The following is a 20,018-nucleotide window of genomic DNA, read 5'->3' as shown; positions in this document are numbered from 1 at the left end:
CAGGACACTGAAAAGATTTGGCATGGGTCCCCAGACCCTCAAAAAGTTCTACAGTTGCACCATCGAGAGTATCCTGACCGGTTGCATCACCGCCTGGTATGGCAACTGCTTGGTATCCAACTATAAGGTGCTACAGAGGGTTGTGCGTACGGCAGAGTACATCACTGGGGCCAAGCTTCCTGCCATCCAAGACCTATAGTTGAAGTAGGAAGTTTACATACACCTTAGCCAAATACCGTAATTTCCGGACTATAAGCCGCTACTTTTTCCCACGATTTGAACCTCGCGGCTTATACAATGACGCGGCTAATTTATGCATTTTTCCCACTTTCACAAGATTCATGCCGCCAAAAAACTGAGCACCGTCACATAATGTGACGTAAATCGAGCGCGCTCAAACTTCCCATCATTCTGATTACGGTAGTCATTTTGTCACCCTCATCATGGCAAAGACACGGAGAAATGCATATGATGCAGCTTTCAAGTTGAAGGCGATCGATCTGGCTGTTAGAAAAGGAAATAGAGCTGCTGCACAGGAGCTTGGCCTTAATGAGTCGTTGGAAAGACGTTGGAAACAGCAGCGTGAGGAACTGACTCAGTGCAAAAAGACAACAAAAGCTTTCAGAGGGAAGAAAAGCAGATGGCCCGAACTAGAAAATGAGCTTGAAGACTGGGTCAACACACAGAGAGCAGACGGCCGAGGTGTTTCAACTGTGCAGATCCGACTGAAAGCCAAAACAATCGCCACCGCAATGAAGTTTGAGGATTTTAGAGGTCGACCATCGTGGTGTATAAGATTTATGAGGCCTAAAAGGCCTGTCCATCAGGGTACTGACGAGTCTGTGTCAGCAGCTCCCTCCCGACTACGAGGAAAAAGTTTCAAACTTCCGCAAATTCCCTGATGCAAAGATAGCGGAGCATTCCATCGGCCCGCACGACATCATAAATATGGATGAGGTTCCTCTGACGTTTGACCTGCCTCTCACTCAGACTGTCAACAGGAAAGGCGAAGGTAAAGTTCATTTATTTCAATGTACTGGTAGGCACCTGCGGCTTATAGACATGTGCGGCTTATTTATGTACAAAATACATCTTTTTTTTAATTCAGTGGGTGCGGCTTATATTCAGGTGTGCTTAATAGTCCAGAAATTATGGTACATTTAAACTCAGTTTTTCACAATTCCTGCAATATAATCCAAGTAAAAATTCCCTATTTTAAGTCAGTTAGGATCACCACTTTATTTAAACAATGTGAAATGTCAGAATAATAGTAGAGAGAATTAATTATTTCAGCTTTTATTTATTTCATCACACTCCCAGTTGGTCAGAAGTTCACATACACTCAATTAGTATTTGGTAGCAATGCCTTTAAATTGTTTCATTTGGGTCAAACGTTTCAGGTAGACTTCCACAAGCTTCCCACAATAAGTTGGGTGAATTTTGGTCCATTCCTCCTGACAGAGCTGGTGTAACTGAGTCAGGTTTGTAGGCCTCCTTGCTCGCACACGCTTTTTCTGTTCTGCCCACAAATGTTCTATTGGATTGAGGTCAGGGCTTTGTGATGGCCACTCCAATACCTTGACTTTGTTGTCCATAAGCCATTTTGCCACAACTTTGGAAGTATGCTTGGGGTCATTGTCAATTTGGAAGACCCATTTGCGACCAAGCTTTAACTTCCTGACTGATGTCTTGAGATTTTGCTTCAATATATCCACATAATTTTCCTTTCCATAATTTTGTGAAGTGCACCAGTCCCTCCTGCAGCAAAGCACCCCCACAACATGATGCTGCCATCCCCTTGCTTCACGGTTGGGATGGTGTTCTTCGGCTTGCAAGCCTCCCCCGTTTTCCTCGAAACATAACGATGGGCATTATGGCCAAACAGTTCTATTTTTGTTTCATCAGACCAGAGGACATTTCTCCAAAAAGTACGATCTTTGTCCCCATGTGCAGTTGCAAACCGTAGTCTGGCTTTTTTTATGGTGGTTTTTGGAGCAGTGGCTTCTTCCTTGCTGAGCAGCCTTTCAGGTTACGTCGATATAGGACTCGTTTTACTGTGGATATAGATACTTTTTTACCTGTTTCCTCCAGTATCTTCACAAGGTCCTTTGCTGTTGCTCTGGGATTGATTTGCACTTTTCGCACCAAAGTACGTTCATCTTTAGGAGACAGAATGCGTTTCCTTCCTGAGCGTTATGACGGCTGCGTGGTCCCATGGTGTTTATTCTTGCATACTATTGTTTGTACAGATGAACGTGGTACCTTCAGGCGTTTGGAAATCTCTCCCAAGGATGAACCTGACTTGTGGAGGTCAACAAATTATTTTCTGAGGTCTTGGCTGATTACTTTTGATTTTCCCATGATGTAAAGCAGAGGCATGGAGTTTGAAGGTAGGCCTTGAAATACATCCACAGGTACACCTCCAATTAACTCAAATTATGTCAATTAGCCTATCAGAAGCTTCTAAAGCCATGACATAATTTAAACAGTCAACTTAGTGTATGTAAACTTCTGACCCACTGGAATTGTGATACAGTGAATTATAAGGGAAATAATCTGTCTGTAAACAATTGTTGGAAAAAATACTTGTGTCATGTACAAATTAGATGTCCTAACTGACTTGCCAAAACTATAGAAATTTGTGGAGTGGTTGAAAAACACGTTTTAATGACTCCAACCTAAGTGTATGTTAACTTCCGACTTCAACTGTATATACTAGCCCGTGTCAGAGGAAGGCCACAAAAATTATCAAAGACTCCAGTCACCCAAGTCATAGACTGTTCTCTCTGCTACATCATGGCAAGTGGTACCGGAGCGCCAAGGTCCAAAAGGCTCCTTAACAGCTTCTACCCCCAAGCCATAAGACTGTTGAACAATTAATGAAATTATTACCTGGACTATTTGCATTGCCCCCCCCCCCCCCCCCCCCCCCTCTTTTTTTTCTTACACTATTGCTACTTGCTGTTTATTATCTATGCATAGTCACTTTACCCCTACCTACAGTATATGTCCATATTACCTCATTCACCTCAACTAACCTGTACCCCCACACATTGACTCGCTACCGGTACCCCCTGTATACAGCCTCGTTATTGTTATTATATTACTTTTTTTAAACTTTAGTTTATTTAGTAAATATTCTCTTAACACTAATTTTCTTAAAACTGCATTGTTGGTTGAGGGCTTGTAAGTAAGCATTTGACACTAAGTCTACAGCTGTGGTATTTGGCGCATATGACAAGTAACATTTGATTTGATTTGTTACAGAGGGGTTAGCAGCAGAATAATGAGAAGAGAACCAACAGTCTGGATCTTAACTCTTAATTTCAGACTTGAAGTTAGAGGACTCATTCAAATTCGTGAGCATCGCAATACATATCGTATCGGCACCTAATTATTGTGATAATATTGTATCTTGAGGTCCCTGGCAATTCCCAGTCCTATGAAACAGGACACCTGCACCACCCGCCACTGACCTCTCAGCTCTAATACAACATACAGTTTCAGCCAGATGAGCGTTTCTTACTGTGTACCAACTTGTCGACATTTGCTCGGGAAAGTGAGAACCAAATTAGTATGCCTACAGCAATATGGCATACAATCATAACCTCATAGCCCAAAAGGTTATGTACATTAACCTGTGACATCAACATGTTTTGACGTGTGATAGTATCGCTGGTTGTGATCATATTGATACTATGGGGAGTCGTAGGCTATACTGTATGTACAAACAGGTGGCATTACAATCATCGTTATCGTTCTAATCATAATCCCCCGGTGATCAGTGCCATTCCACGGCATGGTCCATGCTTTTAACCTATGAGAGGCAAGGATGGTCATAAATCATACTAGGGAAGCCAATGGAATAGACCCTGGAGAGCACTGACGGAGGAGGAGGTGTGAGAAGTGTTCTGAAGTTTGTAATTTCCACTTAGAAATTTTAGACTTGATTTTCCCTTACGAAAAAATGTATCAACCCCTACAAAAATGTCCATTAATTATAATCCACATAATAATTCACATTTCCTGTTGTTGCAGGATTATTTTTCTGCTGTAGCAAACTAGCTCAAATTAAGATCCTACATCTGTACACAGCACATCTCATAGCGTACTAGGTATGCGTAACCTGGCATGGATTTGTTGTGCGATTTGTGTCGATTGGAATGAATGTTTATGAATAGTAATACATGTTTGACCTGACGGTATATGGAGGGCCTTGTCACCGTAGTTTCTCCTTTATACAGAGGTTTGTTTGGAACGAGCAAAGCATTCATATGCAGAAGAGAGACGGAATGGGAGAGAAAGAATGGGAGAGACAGAATTGACAGGGATGAGGAAAATAATGTTAATAAGAGTAATTGAAAGTAGTGATGTTCATTGTATTCGATGACACCTCAATACCCAGCGATATGAGGAGGGGAGGACAGTAAATGTTGCCTTATCAAACCCACAGCCACAGTAGTAATGACTGGGCCTAGTACTGCAGTTTGGTAGCAGCCATCCACACATGAAATAACTCCTGACTTCAGTCACTGACAGCCTCCACATGGAAAGCCAGGGATCAATTATTCATCAGCCTTCACATCATACACACAGACACACACACACACGCTGCATGCATGCACGCACACACACACACCCAGATAAGCATTCCTACACACATCTTATCATGTCTCACATACACACACACAGTGCTCATGAACCCTGACATCTTACGCGAAACACCGTCTGTGCATTTGATGAGTGAATTGGCCCTTCCAGTTCTCACCGCTGGACATTAGAGAGGCTGAGGCTTAACCATTCATCATCCAGGAGAATGGTCCATTATCAACAAGAACAAAAGAAAAAGGGAGGAAGGGATTCCATTATCAGCCCAGACCATGGTTGTCTGGTTCTTTTTGTGTATCAGTTTGAGTGCATGTCTTTATGTGGCTTTGTATTCTTGTGAATGTGTGCGTATGCACGTGTGTGTCTGAGTGCGTGTTTCTGTTTCTGGGTGTGGCCCTGTTAGCTGAAGATATCGATCCTGATCGATAAGAGGGGCACGTGTAGCACTAGCGTGTGCGGCTGTTGCGTCACTACTGACAAAGTGGCAGGTTCTGGAGGACCTGTCAGCCCCCCCACCCCCCACCCCCTCCCAGCATCCTTCACGCTTTAGTGGGCCCAGGGGACACAGCGTGACACAGAGAGAGGCAGGCTGGGAGATTGAAATCTACTTCCCCATCTCTAGAGGAGTGTCGTCGCCACGTTCTCTCTCTCTGAATGCACGGCAACAGCCAGCAACAACGACAGAACACAGTCAGCTACCAATTCTAACACAGAGGAGGAGAAGAAACAGAATGTAATAAGCATCCTTTAATGTTTCTTCACTGTAGATACATCCCCCAATAACAAACACAAAGCTATGGAAATGAGTTTAGGGAATCTTTTCAAATTGCAGGGCCTGAAGTAATCAAGGAGAGACAATAAGCACCGCAAAAAATGTTGCTTGACAGCACTGGCAGTCCCAGTACGAATAATGCATGATTCAAAGCTATTTTAAGAAAAGGGTGGTGGTTTAGCAAGCCCTGTGTTCTTCTGGGACCTCTCCAATCTCCATCACTCCCTGCAAGCTGTGCTAGAAGGAACAGAATGCCTTACTTTAATGGGCAGTCATTCAACAGTACCCAGATTCCTGAATCAAAGGTGTGCTAATGCATGTCCAGGACAGTCTGGACATGCTGGACGTCCTTTGTTTTGTTCTGATGTACATGGCAGACTCTGGATGCCTGTTCTAGAGACACTACATGCTCTCCTCCAGATTGCTAGCAGCAGGAGTCTCTAATGGCTGATCCCAGAGCTGTCAGTGTGCATGAGCATCTGTAGCCAATAGCCAGTGTTAACTACATTGCAATAACTACAACCTACAAACACAGAGAAGGACCAATGAAGAAGAGATGAAGATGGCAGGGACCATCAGGAATGAAGACAAGACTGCACAGGACAGGGTGGAAGGAGTAAGTCAAATACTGACTATTCAATAGCTTCCAAACCGAAGACACGGAGACAGATAGCAGACAAAAGAGACTAAGAGACAGATCTATCTACAGGATCTCCACCCAGCCACTTTAGGCACATGGCTCAGTATCTGGCTTCTCTCAGTGCTGCTGCTGTCACCAGTTTGTAGTTTCTGGATGAAAGGTTTCACTTGTTTCTGAGATGAAGCCTGTGTTTCACTCTGTCACCATTGCCTTTAAAACGCATCGTCTTCTCCGAGAGTCACAGCATCTCAAATTGGCTGAGTCATACATCTTGGGATGAAACACAGAATAGATTAAAGAAGAACAAAACGATGCGAGGGAAGGCGAGGCGTGGTGACGGATGAGGAAGGAAATAGGAGCGAAGGCAGCAGTGCTTAAACAGAGGAAATGGTGGCATATTAACATTGCCCAACCATCTCAAGGCATAACATCACATCAGAGCGTGCATTTGGGTCCCCTGGCGCTAAAGATTGTTGTAACGCAACAAACTACAGAGTCCCTGGTGGGAACAAGTGACGTCCTCACCCCTCTGGCCAGACATACTGTACTGTAGCTCGGCTTCTGATCCACTGATGATGCTGGAGGTCTGGATGGATGGATTACTGGGCTCTGATTGCAATCGCCTTATATCACAAAGCTCTGCAGCTCCACTCAGTCTGCCTCTATAAGCCCATCCTCCCTTCTGGGCATCTATGTCGTGCCATCACCACATCTGGTAAAGACCTCATGTTTCATAATAATAGAGGACCTTGACATTACACGCATTGTAAAAAGGAGGGAGCACCTTTGCTTGGGTGTTTGTTAAATACTTGCTTAGAAACAGGTCGAAATTACAATGAATAACTGCATTTTTAAATCGGAGATCTATTTGGGATTCACAACTAGTATAAAGGGGCTACAGCTGAAAGGTTGTACTAGTATATAAACCCTCTATTCAGTTGAGCAAACTTAGACACACTTTAATGTCCACACTAGCAACTGCCCCTGAGCATCACTATTCCTATTAGTGTCTGCAGACTGCGGTCAGGCTATAGAACTGGAACTGCCTCCGCCTCAACAGAAAAACAGGCGTGATTTGCATGGTCTGAAATATTAAATTATCCTTCTGTTTGTTTACGCTTCTCCCAGAGGATCTAATTCATTTAGATACAACATGTGTCCTCAGTGAGACTAAATTGCCTAAATGACTAAAAAGCAAGAGGATATGCAAGACAGCACACACACATATACTCAGACACACACACACACACTATTGCACATGCAGAAACAACACACACACACACACACACCAATGGGTGAATACTCACACAACAGCCAACTCAAGCTGTACACATCATGATATACAAAGTTAAAATAGTCAGCAAGGAAAAATGTTAATTTGAAAAACTGACTATGAAGAGGGATGTAGGCTGTTCAAGAAGTCTATTTCTCCTTAGAGTAGTCCCAAATAAATATCACTTGGGAAAATGGAAGGAATTGATTCCATATTCAACAGCATACATGATGACAGGCCAGGGCACTTTCTTTCCACACTTCACAGTCAATACGATTCCTTGGCATCGAATGCACAGAGGATTAGAAACGTATCATTATAGTGAGTAGCATATCATCAGTTTACACTTGGGTCTCATGGCCTTCAAAGAGTAAACTAGCTAGATGTTGATGTCAGCCATCTCCTCAGTTATTCAAGCTTTTAATCATGATCTGTAAAGCACTGTTTCAACAGATGATAGACTCCAAACACACGAGTGACTCTGCCGCCAAATGCAGTCAGCCCAAAATGTGTCTTATATGGAAGCATGGGCCTCATAACACGCTTGCAATTCCCATACACTATCAGTGACATGCAGACGGATGGGAACTATTTGAAAGGAGATTATAGGCCAACAGGATAAGAAACAGAGAGTGGACAGGCAGGCAGAGTCTTGGGCCCCATCATAGTGCTATCTGGCTCAGAAACACAGCCTTCTGGAGGGCCACCACAGCCTGCCATTCTGCTTCCATGGGTACAGCAAGCAACCCACAACTGCTCCTCTGCCTTTCAGCCAATAATAATCCTCTTTAGTGCTCAATCAATCATGGGCTTTTTGGCTGAAAGCGAGCGGAAATATGGATGATGGAAATAGGGAGACAGATTTTCACCACCCGAATCATATTGTTCATGTAAATAGGAGAACTTGTCCTGATTATGTTCTTTATGGTCACGTGTCACAAATATCTGGATACACTTTAAATCAAGGAGAGATTAAAGTTACATTTGTTAAATTGTTCAAGTTAAATTGACTGTACTTGAGTTGAGTTATCTTAATCCTCAACAGAGTGATATGCTCCCTGGAATTAGTATCGATAACTGGAGTTGATTGGGACTGAGTACTTTTAACTACATTATGGGGGCTTTCACACCAAATTGGTTTGGTTCGGTTTTTCCGAAGTTCTAATGAGTTTATCCCCTTAGTTTGGTTCGTTTGGACTGGTGTGAACACTCTATCCGCACTCGGGTCCTGACTAAACAACGCACGGTGGTTCGCTCAAAAAGAGTGGTCTCGGTCTCATTCAATTTGTACCGTGCGATTTGTTGTAGGTAAGAACGCTGTCAGGACCAAACACAGGAAAATAACCTGAGTCGCATATTATTTTTTATTGTTTGTTTGACTGCAAGCATTTGATTAAACTTCATATATCTGAAACATTCTGTGAGTAGCAGCACATTTATGAGCACATCCGATGCAGATTAGAGGAGACGGGGGCTATACCGGGGATTTAGACTACTGAATATAACCTACTGAATATAAGCCTTTCCACGTCGCAGTTAGAGCTGCTTTTGCGATGTTTCCTCCCGCATGTTGTTAGAAGACCAAAGATAAAATAATATGAAGATTGGGACACACAAGTGATCCTTCATGATAATTAATCATAAATGGATTTAACTTAAAATGACATACATGTTTTGTTTATGAATTTTAGTTTGTGTTACATGTGGCACTGTGAAACCAAATGGACAAATGGACAAAATGAAAAAATATATAATGTAACAAATGGTGGAACTCAAACTATAGCTCAAATGTGTGAAAACGCCCTAACATGCTGACCAGACCGTGCATCGCAAAATAAATTTAGAAATCCATGTTGTTCAATTTTTGCACCCACACTGCTCGCGTGTTGCCAAGGGCTAAAATTAGAAGTCCTTTCTATTTCTGACGCAGATCACGCTGCAACTCCTGCCTCTCCCAACACCTCATTGGTTTATAGGGCCTAATGAATTTATTTAAATTGACTGATTTCCTGCCATCTCCTCATTGGTTATACCCACGTGGGTGATTGAAAGACAAAATGTTTTGCCGGTTGTCATGGTAAAAGTGTAGATGCCAATCACCAAGTTCAAAGATGAAAAAGCCTGGAAGGAGGAGAGATGACTAGAAACGATTCGGTTGGCCGTTTTATGTGTGGATTAATTGTCGGAGTAGAGGACCTTGTGCATTTCAGGTAAAATAACACCTCAATGTTTATATCCCAGGACAAATTAGCTAACTAGCTAAATTGACATACATGTTTAATGCTTTCGACATGACCCCAAATTAATGTCATTGGTTCAGAGTTTGTTTTGATATTTTAACCTGTGTGTCGTGATTGCGTTTGGTGTAGGAGGGCAAAATAAATTGATGCACGATAGCGCACGATGGTGCACACGCACAGCCAGCTTGGGTTCCGTGTAAGAGTAATCAGAGACAGGGAGTTAAAACTATGGAGAATTGTCATATTTCCCAGCATGCTCTGTTGCAGGTATATTTTTTTATTGTTTGATTCAATATCTGTGTTTTTGCAAGTACATTAATTGTTTTTGATCTGATGCTACACAATTATATGTAACATATATTTTCCTAAATTAATCTAATCTATTAACAGTTGGATTTCTTGCAATCGTAAAAATCGTCATCTCTTTTTTTATCCCCTTTTTCTCCCCAATTCGGATATTGTGTCTCATCGCCCCCCAACGAGCCCGGGAGAGTCATGCGTCCTCCGAAACATGACCCGCCAAACCGCACTTCTTAACACCCGCCCTCTCAACCCGGAAGCCAGCCGCAACAATGTGTCGGAGGAAACACCGTTCAACTGACGACCTGCAGGCCCCAGGCCCACCACAAGGAGTCGCTAGAGTGCGATGAACCAAATAATTACATGCTGCATTTATATTTTTGTTCAGTGTATTTTTTATTAATTGTTGGACATAAAATACTGTAAAAAAAACAAACAGAAAATCAGCCACAAGTGATTTAGAATTTGGACATCTGTTCCAAAGTATTCCCATGCATAACAGAGAGATATATGTGACCATATACAAATGTAAGCAAAGTTTGAAATGATTATATTTTAGTCAAATATTATATCTGTTTGGTCTTATTGTGGTTAATTTGCAGTTTACAAATTATTTGTAATCATGCTCCGGCCGCCTGACCATCTGCTCAAGAAAAGAAATTGTCCCGCGGCTGAATGTAGATGATGAGTCCTGCAATAGAGATTGGATGTCACATTGTAAGCCACCATAATATGACAAGAAATATTTCAATGACTCATTACACCTTAAATGGGACCATTAAAACCCCCAAACAGTGTTGAGTTTGACTCCATAGGAGTTGAATTAACTCTTGGATTATATTGTAAACATTACTCTAGAGTACTGAACAACACAGCAGAGAATTAAAAAAGTAACAGTTATTTTCAATTAATACTGTACGGAGTGAAATGATGCAGAGTTAAATATCAACACTAAATTGAGCATATACAACTCTGAAAAAAGAAGGCAACTCTGTTGCCAGAGTATCTTTTACTCTTTTTAGACTGGGACCAAATGTTTTCTCTGGCAGAGTTACTTTTTCTTCAATTAGAGTTCAATTTCCTGTGTATGCATCTGATTCTCCTAATGTGGTAATACACAAGAGGCCATGGTCTGCAGGGTTGGGTAGGTTACTTCTAAATGGAATCCGTTTAGTTAACTTTACAAAATTATAATCAGGAACGTAACTTTTGGGTTACCCAAACTCAGTAACGTAATCTGATTACTTTCCTCTTAAGAGGCACTAGAAGACAAAAATGAATATAAACAATTGAACAACATCTATTGCAGGATAAATCAATGTTAGAGTTTACATAGCTGGCCATAAATGGATTTTACTTCATGGGTTGGTTATGTAGGCTTCTAACCCACTTCTTTTTACTACAGATAATAATAGGATCAGGTTAAAAAAACCAAAGCCTGCCAGATTTCCAGTCATTCCAAATAGTGTAATACCCCTTGACATAGCTGTGGGAATACGTTTGGGGGTGGAGTGATTTTTTTTCGCTGACGGGGGTATGAGGGGGACTAGTAAATATACAGGACTAGTAAAGGCCCAGTGCACTGCTCTTATGAGGAAAAAATACAATAATTGTATTAACATAGTTTTTGAATTCAGATTTTTCAGGGGATGCTGCAGCATCCTCAGCACCCTTACTTCCCATGGCTATGCCCCTTGATCTTCAAGAATAGGACTTGGTAATATAGATTAGCCAAACTGTTTTACCTGAGCATAACCCAAAAACTGTTTATGATTTTGTTGTCATGGAGGACTGATTAGGCTCATTGCTTCGAGTTGAAAAATAAATGCTGCTCTCATGGAATGGCATGCCTTGAGCACTACCAAAAAGTGCTATTTGCATGTGAAAGATTAATGCCATATGCTGCATTTCCTATAGGCCTATTGTTTAATTTTTTTGTTGTTGGTGACAATTTGATATCTAGATAATTTAAGGTTGTTTAATGGGAGAATCCACAGTTGAAACAATAACCAAGGGCCACCCTGACTCTGTTTTGGTAAAAAGCTGAGGGATGGGCCTGTAACCACTCTCAAACTAATAGACAGAGCTAAGGATGCAAGGCCTGACCATCTATGAAGTCAAAAGTATCGTTTTAACCATGTTGAGGCTATACAGTGTTTGTTTACATTTACAAACAGTGGATTAAAACAAGCTTATATTTTGGGTTCTCATGGGGTGTGACAGTTGAACTAATGAGGCATTTATAAGTTATATTCTTTAAGAATCAATGAGTATACAGTATATCATTAATTTATAAGTCTAAAAATGGATGTAGCAACTACGTATTGCCCCTTTAAGTCTGTCAAAAGTGTCCGAGTTTGAGCATATTGTAACGGCGGTCCTCCTCCTCTTCATCTTCAGAAGAGGAGGAGTATTGAGGGAACCAAGGCGCAGCGTAGTGAAATGACATTTTATTAACGAAAAAACACGAACTTGAATAAACTAACAAAACAACAAACGGTGTAGACAAACCTATACGACGAACTCACATAAAACAAGAAGAACGCACGAATAGGACAATTAGACTACACAAACCGAACAAACCGTAACAGTCCCGTATGGTGCAAACAATTACACAGACACGGAAGACAATCACCCACAACGAACACTGTGACAACGCCTACCTAAATATGACTCTTAATTAGAGGAACGCCAAACACCTGCCTCTAATTAAGAGCCATACCAGGCAACCCAAAACCAACACAGAAACAGAAAACATAGAATGCCCACCCAACCTCACGTCCTGACCAACTAACACACATAACAAACTAACATAAATAGGTCAGGAACGTGACACATATGTATGTTAGGCCTATGGATATTTTGTTTTGAATCAGCACAAATTAGATTGAGCAATAAAAGCACCAGTTGTGTTCTTCTTAAATTAAACTAGTTGTTGAAAGTATGGAGCCCAATACCATGGAGGAGTTTAGAAGGTAGGAACACACTCAAACTTTTATTCTATAGGCTGGGATCCGCACTATGCAGCTGTTGGAAGTGCGCATTTTTCACTGGCTGTCCACTGGTCACAAACAATGATTGATAGGCAGCTTAAACGTCTTAATTTCAACCATTATTGGGTTAAAATACACATACAGTGCCTTCAGAAAGTATTCAGACCCCTTGACTTTTTCCACATTTTGTTACATTACAGCCTTATTCTAAAATGTATTAAATGTAAAAAGTCCTCAGCAATGTACACACAATACCCCATAATGACAAAGAGAAAACAGGTTTTTAGAAATACCTTATTTACGTAAGTATTCAGACCCTTTGCTATGAGACTCAAAATTGAGCTTAGGTGCATCCTGTTTCCATTGATCATCCTTAAGATGTTTCTACAACTTGATTGGAGTCCACCTGTGGAAAATTCAATTGATTTTACATGATTTGGAAAGGCACACACACCTGTCTATATAAGGTTCCACAGTTGACAGAGCAAGCCATGAGTTTGAAGGGATTATCCGTAAAACTCAAGAGACAGGATTATGTCGAGGCACAGATCTGGGGGAGGATACCAAAACATTTCTGCAGCATTGAAGGTCCCCAAGAACACATTGGCCTCCATCACTAAATGGAAGAATTGGTGAACCACCAAGACTCTTCCTAGAGCTGGCCGCCCAGTCGGCCAAACTGAGCAATCGGGGTAGAAGGGTCTTGGTCAGGGAGGTGACCAAGAACCTGATGGTTACTCTGACAGAGCTCCAGAGTTCCTATGTGGAGATGGGAGAACCTTCCAGAAGGACAACCATCTCTGCAGCACTCCACCAATCAGGCCTTTATGGTAGAGTGACCAGAAGGAAGCCACCCCTCAGTAAAAGGCACATGACAGCCCGCTTGGAGGTTGCCAAAAGGCACTTAAAGACTCTCAGACCATGAGAAACAAGATTCTCTGGTCTGATGAAACCAAGATTGAACACTTTTGCCTGAATGCCAAGCGTCCCTATGGTGAAGCATGGTGGTAGCAACATCATGCTGTGGGGATGTTTTTCAGCGGCAGGGACTGGGAGACTAGTCAGGATTGAGGCAAAGATAAACAGAGCAAAATACAGAGATATCCTTGATGAAAACCTGCTCCAGAGCACTCAGGACCTCAGACTGGGGCGAAGGTTCACCTTCTAACAGGACCACAACTCTAAGCACACAGCCAAGACAATGCAGGAGTGGCTTCAGGACGAGTCTCTGAATGTCCTTGAGTGGCTCACCAGAGCCCGGACATGAACCCAATCAAACATCTCTGGAGAAACCTGAAAATAGCTGTCCAGCAACGCTCCCCATCCAACCTGAGAGAGCTTGATCAGCAGTGAGTAATGGGAGAAACTCACCAAATACAGGTGTGCCAAGCTTGTAGCGTCATACACAAGAAGACTCAAGGCTGTAATCACTGCCAAAGGTGCTCTTACAAAGGGTCTGAATACTTATGTAAATGTGATATTTTTTGTGTAGATTGCTGAGGGGGAAAAAACAATTTAATACATTTTAGAATAAGGCTGTAACCTAACAAAATGTGGAAGAAGTCAAGGGGTCTGAATACTTTCGGAAGGAACTGAATACATTTGTGCACAGCCATCCACAACCACAATCTGTAAGGTGTAAATAGCTAAATGAGTGAGCAGCAGTGTGATTCACATCAATGTAGATATTAATAACAAGTGATATCCGTATCGCCCTCTAGGCTACAGCACTGCTGTCATTCTTACCTCCAAGCGTTTATTCAAGTTGGATAATCTTTGGATGCCGACAGCAGTCGCACCTGTAGAAGACATAGCTTGGACTGTAGCCTAAAAAAGCCTATTCCTGCCCTTCTCCCGCGATCCATCAAATGCATTTGGTGTGTCATCCTAGTAGTCTCTGACTTAAATCCTTTTTTCAATGCTGATTTGACATGATTGAGAAAACAGCAAGGTATCAAAGATTATTTTTGCAAACACCCTGTATGAATTTGTAAATAATTCTAGAAGTAATCATCGTTTTTCAAAAGTATCTATAATCTGATTACAATATTTTTGCTGGTAAAGTAATGGATTTTTTGTTGTTGTTGCATGTAATGGATTACATTACATGTAATCCATTACTACCCAACCCTGATGGTATGTCATCACTAATGGCAAGACTAGGGATGTTGTGGGGCACGAAGCAGAGCCAAACTGGCTAACCGTCGTTCTGTCAAGGGCATGTTAATCGAAAGCTAAGTGATACTGAAACAGATGTGAACATTTCATTCCATCCTTGGCACAATATTGTTCCAGCTCGAACACTCCTCGGCCAATCTGCAAGCAGGACCACAATCATACTTTGTTCTATTTTTCACCTCTGTGGGTATGAGTGCAGTATGTTTGAATAATGTTAATGACGTGTTACAAAAGGGAAAATAAAATATTGATCAGCATTTCTATAACATATTTTACAATGCAAATGTATCCATTTACAATTTTATGAAATGACAATAACATACAGGATTTCAATGACAATAACATATTTCCTCCTCCTGGAGATGTTTCACCTACTATTTTCACTTCTCTGCTCTGACAGTAACAGAGTACACATCAACATGGTGCTTCTTCTTCCTATACCATATGGAACTACTCTTGAAATGAAATGTCACATCATGAGAAGAAGAATGACAGCTGACTTCGCCTGAAGACTCAAACTGAATTCTTCCACTGCTCTATATTCGCTACATACTTCAGGTCTGAGACTGTCATCGTTGAAGTCGTTTGTGGTGACGTCACAATGAGGGTTTTGTACTCTCTAACCAATCAGATTATCAAAGCCAACGACACATTTTCAAAACGCCGCTTTACCCATGTGTGTTCTGGCTCTGGCCCAACCCACCGGTTTCTGGGACCAATCAGAATGGTTAGAATGTGTTTGCGTTCTTGAAATTGCCGGGGAGGTACTCAGATCCAGACTCATTGCGGAGAAGAAAATAACGTCCGTGGGTGTGGCATAGCGTTTGGCCGGAGCAAGGAGGTTGGGTAGCCAGGCAAATATAGAGTATTGTATAGCTGACATGTTTTCGGTCTACCTCACTGCTTGAGCAGTTCAGTTATTGCACATTCTGTTTAATGATACAAAAGCCTTATGCTGCTATGGTCCTACTCACACCATGAGATACTAGTATGATGATTGGATGTTTGAGTGTCTGACTGCCAAGCTAAAGGTCTAGCAGCTGTAATACCACAGTCACCCACGACTCCCACTGTGAAGCGACCTGCAAGGCTACTGACTGGCAGCTTGGCCCTCTCCTCTAAAAAATGTAACTGTTGCTCAGTCTATCTCAAAGGATGGCTGTGTATAAATATTCCAGCTGAAGATGAATAGGTGATGAGGAGAGGGTTGCCTTAAAGAGGTTCACAGCGTTTTGGGTTGATCAACTATTAGTTTTCTTCTTTCTCCTCGGCCCTGCAACGTCTTCAAAGACTTCTCCCACGATACCTCCCTCCTCCTCTTCGATCATTGTGCATCCTCATCTACCCCTCCCTCACACAGTTCTTCCGTGTCAATTTCACACTTCTCTACAGAGAGCCCAGGTGGTCCCAGAGGATGCCCTGTGCCCTACAGGTCTCTCTCACAACGGCAACATATCACATGGTAAACAGTAGGATCATAGGACAGTGATGAGCATTCAAACAGAAAAGACTACAGCACAGAGGAGCCTTGAGTTGAGATGTGCATAGCTCCGATTAATTAGCTTAACTGGAACATTCAATGGCAGAGGATATGACTAACAACCTTTTTAAAAGCACACATTGTCATTGAGATGTGCACCTGATCCCACCTTCCCATCTAATAAAGCCACCTAGTTTAAACAACAGCAGCACATCTATAACAACCATGAGAATGAAACCCATTAATGCTGGAAAGTAGTAACCCCAAAATAGGCATAAATACTCACCAATAGCTGTAGGTTGCTGGCTGATGTGGTCTATTTCCCAGGTGCACTCCTGAAACAAAAAGAGTACAAGGCTGAGCATGGTGAAGAGGCGACTTGTTCAGCTCAGACAGTAAAGCCTTGATCTATCACCCCCCTCCTTCCTCAGTCCCTTGGTAATAAAGTAGTCTGGCTTTTGGGCCAAAACAACATCATTACTGCGCCACTCACAGCAAGATTTCCTAATTGGTTTTTAAGCAACACCGCACAAATAAAGACGAGATGCTCAAAAAGCCCAATCTTTAAACAGGAGAGTTAGAGCAGTGAGCACATGTAGACATCACATGCTCTCAGGGTACTTCCTGTCACAGCTGATCAGATCCTCATGCCAATGCACTCAACAAAGAGCACTTTTGAGCTTATCTCTGGCTTGGAGGGGAGCATCCTGAAAGGAACTGGTATGTCTTTAGATTAGCAACAAACCCAAGCACTAACACATTTAAGAGAGGAGAAAAAAAAGTTGTCACTCAGTTTAGTGTGATATGATTACTGAGTACGGGCTCACAAAGATTCTGATTCATTAAGTAGCTCTATTCTGTTGGCGCCATAATGGGGAGAGGGAGCAGAGATGGAGGGAGGGAGAGAGGCAGAAAGGGAGGGAGAGAAGGAGAGAGGGGGGTTGCCAATTGAGACAGGCAGCACAGGAAGAGGATGCTGCTGCTTGACTGTACTCTCTCTCACTCACACACACACATAATGCTATCTCTTTCAGGAACACACCTCCCTCTGGCCAGATGTTTTCTGCATGATAACCCTTGTGCCGACACATCCTTCCTCCCCTCAAGGCTTCAGGTGGCACTGGAAGTGATTTGCACATTGTATTGTTACCAAGACTCATTTGGACACGCGAACCTCACTGAAGAGATTCCTTACACTAATCAAGGCTAAGACCACAGCACAGAGACGGTAATGTTATCTTACCACATCTTCCTATCCAGAGATAGCTTCTGTTCGTGCTCAGGCTGGAGTGCTGATTAAAGCTGGGCTGCTTCTTTGATGTTCTGAAACAGCCTGTCTCCCTTTACCAACATCAGCTGATACTGAAGGGGAGAGGTGCTTCAAAGTAAAACAACACCAGAGGAAACAAGACTGATCCCCTGAGCCCTCAGTGTGAAGTGAGAGAATTGTTTTCCTCGGTGTTTGCCTCCATCTCGGATTCAGAAGGATAAAGGCGTAGGCTTACTGCATTCTAACAAGTCGCATTCTACTTTTCCTTCCAGGAGAGGTTGCCATCGGCAGCTAAGATCAGTCTGGGTGGAAACAGGGCAGATTCTCCCGCAAATCTTGACAAATGGCTGGAGTCACATGCTGTGCCCGACAGGCTACTGTAGCAGAGTCCAGCCAGTGTAAATCTCAGCCCCACATCTTGTCTGTGAAGGAATACTTCCACATCCACATTCAATGTTCCACTCCACAATTAGAGCCTAGAGAGGATCCATCCAGCTTCAGAGGGACAGTTAGTTTGTCAGGGGAGCTGTCAGGGGGAGAGGAGAGATGAGGAGAGGAGGGAAGAGAAGGGATGAGGAGAGCCTGCTGACAGCATGGAGACCTGAGTGTCACTCAACGAGCATGTGGGAGATGCCATGACTATAGAGTGCTGATGTTCACTGTCAGCCATCACGGGTTCTCAGGGGCCATGTGGGTTCACTCCTGCTATTAGCCTATGTCAAATCCCCTGGCGCAGTCTGACAGGTGTGCTGGTTAGGAATAGTCTAAGTGTTGTTCTGTGGCCCCCTGCCCCCATGCCTGTGCTCAATGGCATTGTTCAGCCATTTTAATTATCAACCATCATTTGGTTTAATTAAGACGGGGTATAAACAAATAATTGTTATGTGCGGCACACAGGAAAATCGAATCAAGAAAAATCTATAACATAAGCGCAGCATATCTAAATGCTTAGGAGAACTGATAGAGCCAGAAGAAGCATTGCCAGGTGATAAATATATGAGCAAGTAGCACACAGCTGAACTATCTACCAAACAATGCCCACGTTCCATCTGACGATGAAACTGTTTGAACCAATAGTAAGCAGCGCTGTGTGACTCATCCTGTAACGATACTCTAAATCCTCCTCAGACGAGGAGAGAGGGATCTGAAGACCAATGTGCAGCGAGGTATGATGACATGATTTATTTAAGACACGACAAAACAACAAACACGACGTAGACAGAAAACGAACTATACTTGAATAAACTACAAAACAAATAAACGATGAAAACAGACCTGGACACGAACTTACATATAACTTGAAGAACGCACGAACAGGTACACGACTACAAACAAACGCTACAGTCCCGTGTGGCACGAACATACATACAGACACAGGAGACAACCACCCACAAACAAACAGTGTAAAACACCTACCTTAATATGGCTCTCAATCAGAGGAAATGAAAACCACCTGCCTCTAATTGAGAGCCATATCAGGTCACCCTTAAACCAACATAGAAACAGAAAACATAGACTGCCCACCCAAACTCACGTCCTGACCAGCTAACACATACACAAACTAACAGAAAACAGGTCAGGAACGTGACACATCCTCCCAGGGGAAGACACAGAAACCAGCCAACTGTGTTAGTTACTGAGAACACAGTGCCAGTTATGCCAGTTATTCATATATTATCACCTCCTCTTCGGGTATTTGAAGTTTATCTGGGACATTTCCTCTGGTTTGCTCAACTTCTCAAGGCACAAAACAATCAGCACGTTTTCTTCGGCGACTGGAATGTGTCCGGCGCTCTCACACACATACAACACAAACACACGCAAGCGTGCAGACACACTCTCTCCTTTTCTCAGACCGATAAAGTGTCAGCAACACCACTGTCTCTCCCACTCAGCCACGTAGTCACATTGTGCTCTGGCTGCAGTATCATCTCATGCCCTGGGGCTCCGTTTGGTCCCTGAGGCCCCGCTCACACTGCAGTACACTGCAGCTGCTACTTCTCTGCATAGGACCATTCTGATCAGTCACAGGAGACGCCAACAAATGACACGTGTTCTGTTGATGGGAGGAAAGTTACCAACACCTGCAACAACTCACAATCAATCTGAATGCATTATCTAGAAATAACCAATTACAGTACATTACAGCAATATGAAAAACCAAAATACTGTGCCAAACTTACAGTATCAGTAGGCCTGTCAAATGGTTACATCTGACATGTGGTGAGAACATATAGCCTAATATAGTAGCTAGCTACATATGT

The 20,018-nt window shown here is 42.6% G+C and overlaps 1 protein-coding gene across 5 annotated transcripts in view; it reads right to left on the bottom strand.

The window, feature by feature from the left end:
* Positions 1-20,018, bottom strand: part of LOC129834399 (amyloid-beta A4 precursor protein-binding family A member 2-like) — an 82,045-nt gene that overhangs the window by 42,108 nt on the left and 19,919 nt on the right. For all 5 annotated transcript variants that reach the window (XM_055899331.1, XM_055899330.1, XM_055899329.1 and 2 more), the window contains one exon: positions 16,771-16,819. The gene's annotated coding sequence lies outside the window, so the exon portion shown is untranslated. The remainder of the gene's footprint in view (positions 1-16,770; positions 16,820-20,018) is intronic.

Source organism: Salvelinus fontinalis, chromosome 35 (assembly GCF_029448725.1).
Source record: "Salvelinus fontinalis isolate EN_2023a chromosome 35, ASM2944872v1, whole genome shotgun sequence".
NCBI lineage: Eukaryota > Metazoa > Chordata > Actinopteri > Salmoniformes > Salmonidae > Salvelinus > Salvelinus fontinalis.
The sequence above is the reverse complement of the archived record's forward strand: the minus strand, read 5'-3'. Positions and strand labels throughout refer to the sequence as shown.